At 38.7% G+C, this 9,448-nt stretch overlaps 1 long non-coding RNA gene across 1 annotated transcript; it reads left to right on the top strand.

The window, feature by feature from the left end:
• The first annotated feature begins 1,828 nt into the window (after nt 1-1,828).
• LOC106524845 (uncharacterized) lies at nt 1,829-3,548 on the top strand. The gene is made up of 3 exons (XR_001311039.1): nt 1,829-1,875; nt 2,183-2,304; nt 3,432-3,548. It is a non-coding gene; the product is annotated as an uncharacterized LOC106524845 (long non-coding RNA).
• The last annotated feature ends 5,900 nt before the right edge of the window (nt 3,549-9,448 follow it).

Below are 9,448 nucleotides of genomic sequence, written 5' to 3' on the forward strand. Positions count from 1 at the left end.
CGTGTGTGTGTGTGTGTGTGTTGCACCGCTCCGCTGTGTGACACATCCTGAGAGATGGGACGAGAAGGGAGGGGGGAGAGCGCGGGTAGCTGCTACCCGCGCTGCTGCTGCTGCTCCTCTGTGGGAGCGTCAGCGAACTAACAGAACTGTAATCATAAGTTTTGATCAGATTTTTTCTCATCCTATCAGGGAAAGTGGGGGGGACAGATCAGGGTCACTATAAATCTGGGGGGGACATGTCCCCCCCGTCCCCCGTACTAACTGCGCCCATGTGTCTTAAGTAGGCCTGTCACGATAACAAATTTTGCTGGGCGATTAATTGTCTCACAAATTATTGCGATAAGCGATAATATTGCCTGGTGACCATTTTACAACTAATAATTATAAAAGCGTAACATGTAAGTGTAATTAATCAATAAACTTTAATTTTTAAAGAATGTTTAACAAAGTGGACTCTCAGTCTCTAAAAAAATGCACTTGAATAAAAAAAAACAAAGAACAACAAAATGTAAATTAAACACCACACACAACTAAGACAGTAAATAAACAATATTAAAGAGCAGCATGTCTTTAGAGATGAAGCAAACTACACAGCCTGCTGAGGACCCACCGTTTCTTATGGGGACATGAGCCCAGTTCACATCCCATGTAAAGTTTGGGCTAGGTTTATGGTCAAATGGTAATAGAAAATACTGGTAAATGAATGAAAGTCAATGCAAAGTCCCCAAGAGGATAGAAGAACAAACGTGTCTATGTGTGTGTGTGAGGAGGGGACAGTCAGAGGAGACAGCCAGAGCGCTGCAGGGAGGAAATCAGACAGTTCAGAGTTTTCCTCGTGAGTTGTTGGGACAGCTACAGGTTTTTTGGGGTTTTTGTTAAAACACGGTGCGTTTAAGTTTCCTGTTATTTTTGGGAGCTACAGGTAAAGTCTTGACGAGTTTGTGTCGCGGGTCTGGGGGAGTTTCAGCCCCCACCCCTTCTCCTCCTCCTCCTCTGTCTCTCTCTCCCCCGCCCTCCGCAGCGAAATTCAGGCTGTAGTGCTCCGATACTGCAGCAGCCGTGTTCTGCTTTCAAACATTTCTTTAGTTTGTTATAGGTACGCGCTCTCATGCTAAAACGAGAGCTGACTCCTCCCACACTAAGAAAACAGGAGGGGAGGGGTCAGCTGAGCTCCTGTGCAGCGGAGCAGAGGGAGAGAGACCAAGTAAACAAACAAGCAGGAAAATGAAACTTATCGACCTCATTTTTTTACCGACCTCAAAAAAAGTTATCGTGCAATTAATTGATTTGTCTATCGCGACAGGCCTAGCCGCAAGGGTAATGTCTGACCCGTTATGGCTTTGACCTCCGGGTTGACATCTGATGTTTTCTCTCTTTTTTTTTTACATTCTTTGAACGTAAAGCTACGAAGCTCCTTATTTAGAAAGCACCGTGCAAGTACCCTAATAATTGGTGTTTGCGCGGAAAATAATTTAATAAATAAAAATTAATCGTTTTCGAAGTGGAGCCTGTCTTGACCAATCCACAGCCATGTGTTTTACATTTTACTGTTCTTATTAAAATGCTGCCTGATAAAAACCTTTCATAAGACAGACAACACCACATACAGCTAATTATGAACAGATAGAAAGTTACTACTAAAACTGTCTAAATCTGTGGGTGCGTTAGCTGCGACGTTTAGGAAAATGAAACTTTTACTAACTTTGTCTACCGTTAGCTGATGATTTGTGACATTGGTTTAAAGGTTTTTATCCAACTTACCTTTGATTTTTGTCCATTTGAGTAGAGTCTGACCATGAAATCACCTCACCATCAGAAACAAGACTTTAGCAAAATCAGCGGAAATGGCGAGCTGCAGACCGCGGGACGAAACTGGTAATGCAATCTTGTGTTAACACTTCCTGTTTCGGTAACCAGGCATTTCAAAATAATTGTCTCATACATAACATTACGGACTTCCGATTTACCAGAACCTAAAGTATTTTTCCTAGTGTTATAATCAAATGTTGCTCTTGTTATGAATGCCACATGGAGTTTTAGTTTAAGTAGTAATGCAGTAATGATGTGATTAAGTTAGCTGACTTTCAGGTCTCAATGTTAAGCTTCATTTATACAAATTTATATTTCTAGTCCTTTGAAAATGTTGCCATGATGTTCTGACTAATTTCGTTTTTCTCCATAGACGCAATTTACAATGGAACCACCCCTGACCAGAACAATGAAGACTCTGGGAAGATTACATTCATATTTCAAACTGAAACATTTATGTCAGAATGTGTTGAGAAACAAGACTTGAAAATTTGTGTGAGTGTCACAGCTTTTAACTGCTTTCTTACAATCTGTTGGTTTTCCCGTCACACAATCACAATGAAGAGTGGAGAATACAATTGGTTTAAAAAGTGAAATACACATTTATTTGTAAAAACAACAATTAAGAAAAACAATCTCTGAAAGAGAAAAATCTGCAAAAGGAAGAAACAGGTTGTCCAAAAACAACAGTCCAAGTCTCCAATCCCCACAGCTCAGTTCAGTTCATCTCATGCTTTTCTTTTAAAGTCTGTCACCACACCAGCAGGGGGAGATCACCACACAGTCCTGGCAGGAAACTGTTCCATCCACCTGTATGGAGGCCAGCTGCTAGATCTCCACTCCAATGAACCCAGTTATAGTTGATCCTTTCAGAGCCTGCACGTTCCAGCTGCACACCCACATCCTGTGCTCTCACTTGTGCTCTGCAAAACAGTAGTAGGAACTAAGGAGCCGACCAATCATACCCAAAATGGGCTAATGTGCCCAGGAGGATAATAATTACTTTCCTTTAGTTGAACAATTGTGAGCGTTGAATCAAAGACCACACCAAGCTGCCTCGCTGCAGGGTTGACAGGTTGATCACAGGTTTGGAGGAGCTGAGCAGTGGGATGGGTCCTCTCCCTCTCTTCCAACTCTCCCACCTGGTTTTAATTGTCCAGCTTAAGAGGGCATGGGACTCATTCTCTCAGCCAATGAGAATCCAGCAATTCMGTTCAGGGAGAGGAAGCAATTACCAGCAGATTATCAKGATGAGTTGAGTAAAAGAAAAACATGCTCAATCCAAAACACCAAATGTWAAATAAAGAACCCAAAATACAAAAAAAGATTAAATACAATCCAAATCAATCATCAGATAAACTTTGCAATGGTCTGTGACATGAGCTTTAAGGTGAACTGAAAAACTAGTATTGTAAGAAAATAAAGTTTACAAAGCCCACCAGTGTTATTTTTTAATGTTATTTCACTCATATACTCATAAATGTATTTGTTTATTCATTGGTCCATCTATATATTTATGCTATTCTTTCTAAATGTCAGATTTAGTCCATCATATGCTTTGACAAATTTTTTTAAAAATTGATAAAAAATTTTTAAAGTGTATCTCTGTAATTTTGTGTTAGGCTGTTCTTGGCCACATTGTTTGGCCAGGAGACGGGAGCGATGATGATGATGATCCGCCTTACCCACTGAGCATCCAGATGTGAACTGTTGGATTCCTCAGGTCCTACATTGAAACAGGCAAGTGTAATTGTGTTGTTTGAATTTTGAATCAAATTTGACTTCTAATATGTGCATTTCTTTTTTGTTTTTACAGCCACTCCATTCTAGCTCAGTTAGCTGATGAGGTTGTAAATCATATAAAGATATCATTGTATGAAGTATTGTCTGGGACAAATTTATGACTTTTGAAGTGCCCTCATTAAGTACATGAAATGTCAGTAAAAGACAATAACTAAATAAAACATACTTTTCTTGAGTAGCCATCTATTCCTCCAAATATCACCAGAGTATATCTGTAAAGAGAAAACAAGGAAACAATGGTAATTGTTTTTAACAAAGGAATAAAAATTGAAAGTTACCATTACATGATTAATATAATGTTGACAAGAAAAGTTTACTACACCTTATGAGTTTATGGTTGGTGTCTATGTGAACCAAATGAAGAGGACCTGGAACAGAATAAATCCTGGCAACACAACTCAATCCTGCCATTCTTCTGACCACACCAACAGAGTTAACACGATGCAGTGATGCAGACACTCTCTTCCACTGTACACGATGGCCCATGGCTTGAAGAATCCCTTTTGTCATTCTGTACCCAACATTTGGAGTTTTTGCTTTTATGGACCTCACTAAACTGTCCAGGTCTTCATTGGTCAGTTGGCTATAACATTGTTTTATTGACATTCCATAGTCACGCAAACGTCGTTTCACTGTCCTCTGAGACATAACCAGAAGGGCTGCGATTTTGGGCACTGACAAGGACATTTCTGTAAAAGTCTGAAGTTGGTGAGAAGGTAACACATATTTTGTGGTAGCTGGGAAGAGCTGAAATGTTGTGCATCTTCACCATTGATAAGCGTTGAGAGCACAGTAAATCCCTGGACTACATCAGGAGGCATCTGAACATGGTTCATAAGTGACCTGAAGAGAAGCATCTCATGGTTTATGACAAACCGAAGATAGTCCACATCAAGAGGCTGTCTTTGCATGACCTGTGTCAACTTGTGAAGACGTTGCTGCATGAAATCCCATTTCATCTGTTCCTGTAGATACATAATTCAATAACTTCAAATGAGCTGAAAAACAAAAGAGTAACAACTTGTGTTAAAATGCTGAAAATACATTTAATATACTTAAATACGTTAAACAACAGCAAAACTGCATGTTGAAATTGTAATTTTCTTGTGAAATTTGTAGGACAGCAAAAAATAAATAAATGTCGCTTTGACTAATTTTGTTTTACATTTAACATCTAAAAAAGTCCATCTAAAACATAAAGGCAAGTATAAAGTCAGTTGTTTTTAATTCAGAAAATTCACATTTTCTTGTGTCTGGTTCCAGAATGAATTGGCACTTCCAATATGGCAGACCAGTTGACGTTTCACAGAAGGCTCAAGTATCGAGAATGAATGTGTCTGTTTTCTCTTTTCTCTGTGTCCCTGTGCTATAAAATGACAACTAACTTTTCATTATTATTACCTGCTCACTTGTGCCCGCAGAAGACGACGCCATGATGCTAAATAGTGCTGCTGCTGGTCGGATCAAGTACACTTCGCTGCAGCATGCAGAATGGGGCGGTGACGGACCTTTCCGTCAGTCCCATACCTTATATGGAAATGGGACTATTGCATTCTGAAAATGAAGGGGGCGCTAGTGACACTATTTTCTATCGAACACTTTCAACATTAAAAATACAAATTTTACGGTAAGGAAATGGCTACAAAACGTGTTATGTCACGTGGTATGTCTCTTTTTCATTTTCTAATCTTTATTAAATCTTTGTTGTTTTTGGATATTAATATTATATTACAGTAACAAACTAACCTTAGGCTTAGGTTAACCATAGGCATTAAACCTGTGAGGTTAACCTGAGGGTCTGTGTTTGGGGAGGTGGATAAAAGAAATTAATAAATAATGCTCTGAGTACTTCAACGTGAGTAGAAGAAACTCTCTAACTTCTTCCTTTCTTCTTCCTTTGCTCTCTTAATCCCGCGTCTTTAAGGAGCAACCTTCATTTCCGGAATGCAATAGTCCCATTTCCATATAAGGAATGGGACTGACGGAAAGGTCCGTCACCGCCCCATTCTGCATGCTGCAGCGAAGTGTACCTCGGTCGGATCGGATGCTTCACTCCCGCCATGTTTTTCCGTTTAAATTGGGAGCGTGGGAAATGTCCAACACCGACTGAAAATGCTTTGCAAATTTGTAAATATTATATTTCGTACACTGAGATTCGTGTCGCACATTGAAATAAAGAGTTTATATTAGCTAAGCATGTTAGTTTTCAAAAACAATTACATAAAAATAGAAGATCGATAATGTTTCAAAGACATTTCTAATTCCAACGGTTCCTGAATGCAACAGCTTGTCCAGCCCGTGCCTGAGCTGTCAGTCATGATTCCGCACCCCCTGTCCTCCGAGGCCCCGCCCCCCACGCGAAAAGGGGGACATAAGTTTGAAACTGAAAAAAGTAAGTTTGAAACTGAAAAAAAGAATTAAAACTGTAAAAAAATTGAAACTGAAAAAATTGTTTGAAACAGAAAAATAAGAAGTTTGAAACTGAAAAATAAAAAGTTTGAAACTGAAAAACCAGAAGTTTGAAACTGAAAAATACAAAGTTTGAAACTGAAAAATANTTCAGTTTCAAAATGTTTTTCTTTTGAACAAAACTAATGGCCCCCAAAAAAGCTCCATATACCTCCACCATTATAAAATCTTCTGAATTCCTTCGGGTTTGTTAAGTTTGAAACTGAAAAAAAAGTTTGAAACTGAAAAATAAGAAGTTTGAAACTGAAAATAAATATTTTTTGAGTTTCAAATCTGTATTATTTAGTTTCAAAATAATTTTTCAGTTTCAAATATCTTTTTTTCAGTTTCAAAATGTTTTTCTTTTGAACCAAACTAATGGCCCCAAAAAAGCTCTGCTGCTTTGGAAAAAATTCACATTTATGATAAAAATCAGTCTGGGTTTAGGAAGAAGCATTCTACAGAGACAGCATTGTTGAGGGTTTCAAATGATCAGCTAATGTCGCGTGATGTTGGTGATTGTTCAGTTTTAGTATTGCTTGACCTCAGTTCCGCATTTGATACCATATAATCACCATATCTTAATAGACAGGTTAAGAAATTGGATGGGCTTATCTGGCTCACTGTTACAGTGGTTTTCATCTTACTTTAGTGAAAGATGTTTTAGTGACGATTGGTAGCTGTTGGTGCGTTCACACCGAATGCGATTTCAGCGTCAGGAGCATCAGGTTTACATGCAAAGTCTATGGTGGACGCGCTTCAAGCAACGTCGGGAAATTCTGCGGCGCCTCAAGCGCGATTAGAGCAGCGCGATTTGAACGATCTGAGTGTTCGACGCGCTGAGGCGCAAATCGCTGAAGTTAGAAAATCTGAACTTTTGCAGCTCGATGCGCAGCATCAACCAATCAGAGAGACTCCACTGTGTGACGTAGCGACATATTTCCCGACGGGACAGTTTACTGAATGATGTCCACTAACCTGAAACAGACAGAGCGGAGCTCTTTGGCTGAAATCCAGTGCCTGCAGTCGTGTCCTGATCCGCAGCAGTGCGTGGCAGCGACTCATCAGACTGGAAAAATAGTCCTGAAAGTGAGCTGTGAGCCTCTACTCTGAATTATCTGGTGAATTAATTATGAATTAATTATCTGATGAACATGACACGCTCTTGCTCTCTGTAAATAAAGCAAAGCCACTTCCTTGTCCGACATTAAACAGAGCCCGACAGAGGAGGGAGGGGTGGGGAGGCTCTGCCATGCAGTGCTTCAAGAGCTGTCCTGCATCTGACCTCAAAGTGCACAAGCTTCAAACTTCAGCGTTGGCTGCGATTTTGAAGCTGAAATCGCGTTCGGTGTGAACGCACCATGATTCAACCCCTGCAACTTGTGGAGTTCAGGGATCAGTTTTGGGGCCTTTGTTTTCTTTATACATGCTCCCCTTGGGTCTGATCATTGAATGTTGTGACATTCCTTATCATTTATTTGCTGATGACATCTGTAAGACCTCATTTTGTAATAACAGCATATTAATGTAAGAATTTAATAAAATTAGGCTTCAAAATGTAATAAACTCAAGCTAAAACCTCATTATGTAATAATTGGCACAAAATGTAAAAGTCTTCAACGCATTATGTAATAACGTTATTACATTTTGTGGCAATTACAAAATGTGGTGGTGTAATAATTTGGTGCATTATGTAATAAACAATCAAAAACCAGTATTTGTATTCATCCTAATCAATATACTTGTAATAACTGTCATGTTGCAAATACTACATCTTTATGACTTTGGTCAATAAACACTGAACTTTTCATCTTTTATTTGCATTTTTAGTCAAATTCTTGATGTATAGAGCAATCTCACAGATTTTTTTCATGTTTTATGGAATCTTTCAAAAACTTAGTTTCTAATTTATTCAACATGTCAGAGCCTGTACGTTAAAAAACAATTATCATCAATGGACTTCCAACCCACTCTATTGCTAGAAACAAGTTCTTCAGCCCTCATTTCCTTCTGATACAGAAGCTGACAGTCCACCTGCACCGCACCCCCGTCCCCTTCTTTCCCCTCCCCTCCCCTCTGCGGCTGATGGTCCACGTGAACTCCCCAGCTCCCCTGCGTGTGATTAATATAGATTTTTTTACAACAATTACCGATTTTTAAGGCTCATTATACAGGTAAAGGTCTGAAGGGGTTGGCATGTATGTACAACTAACTTTTAGATATATTTGGGGAGTTGTCTATAAAGTGAATTCAATTTTATAACAGGGATCAGGACAGTAAATCTGAAAATGCAAATAAAAGATGAGAAGTTCGGTATTTATTGATCAAAGTTATAAATATTTAATTATGTAGTATTTGCAACATGACAGWTATTACAAGTATATTGATTAGGATGAACAGAAATACTGGTTGTGTCAGCCCCACGGACCAAATTAAATAAATGTAAAAAATCTAGAAAAATAAATCAAAAATCTTGTAAAAATAAACACAGCGTCTTTACCGGACCAGAAAAAAAAAAACAATAAGATCTCTTTCTTCTAAGTCTCTGTCAGTTAATGATCTGATAACTGATCATCATATTGATTTATTTTGTCTTACTGAAACTGGTTACAACAGGAAGATTTTGTTAGTATAAATGAATCCACTCCCTTTAATAAGATTGTGGTGGAGGAGTAGCTGCAGTTTATCAGTCAGAACTATTAATTAATGCTAAATCAAATATTAGTTATAATTCATTTGAGTCCTTTTCCCTCAGTCTTTCTCATCCAAAACCGAAATCAGAAAAACCTCTACTACTTGTAATTGTGATGGAAGGATATCTTATGACTCCCTAACTGCATATTACCTTGACATGTCCTGTTCTGTATCTCTTTGATAACTGTCATTATATAATCTGGTTCTCATGATTCCATGATGTCTGTAATTCTCTTCTTCTGAAGTTTCAGTTGTCGGTTTGTCATTGGTTCTCTGTTAACATTTGTCATCCTGTGATTGGCTGCCACGAACTACACCGGATGTTTATACACTGTCTGTTTCCTGTTTCCGGGTCAGCGTGAGCTGGACAGACGCTCGATTGTGTTTGTTCTGTTCTGCTCAATCTTTGCATATGCATCTTTCTATTAAATAATCTGAGACCACACACTTTCCACTTTATTTCCCGCATCTCTGCCCTGGCGGAATGTTTCCACAACATTATTTACTGTCCACCAGGCCTTTATTCTCAGTTTTTATCAGAATTCTCAGATTTTTTGACTGATTTAAATACTGATAAAATTATATTAATGGGTGATTAACATTCATGTTGATAGTGAAAGTGATAACTTAAATATAGCTTACACACACACACACACACACACACACACAGACACACACACACTCATACCTCAGT

This window comes from Austrofundulus limnaeus, unplaced genomic scaffold (genome assembly GCF_001266775.1).
Source record: "Austrofundulus limnaeus strain Quisiro unplaced genomic scaffold, Austrofundulus_limnaeus-1.0 Scaffold204, whole genome shotgun sequence".
Classification (NCBI taxonomy): domain Eukaryota; kingdom Metazoa; phylum Chordata; class Actinopteri; order Cyprinodontiformes; family Rivulidae; genus Austrofundulus; species Austrofundulus limnaeus.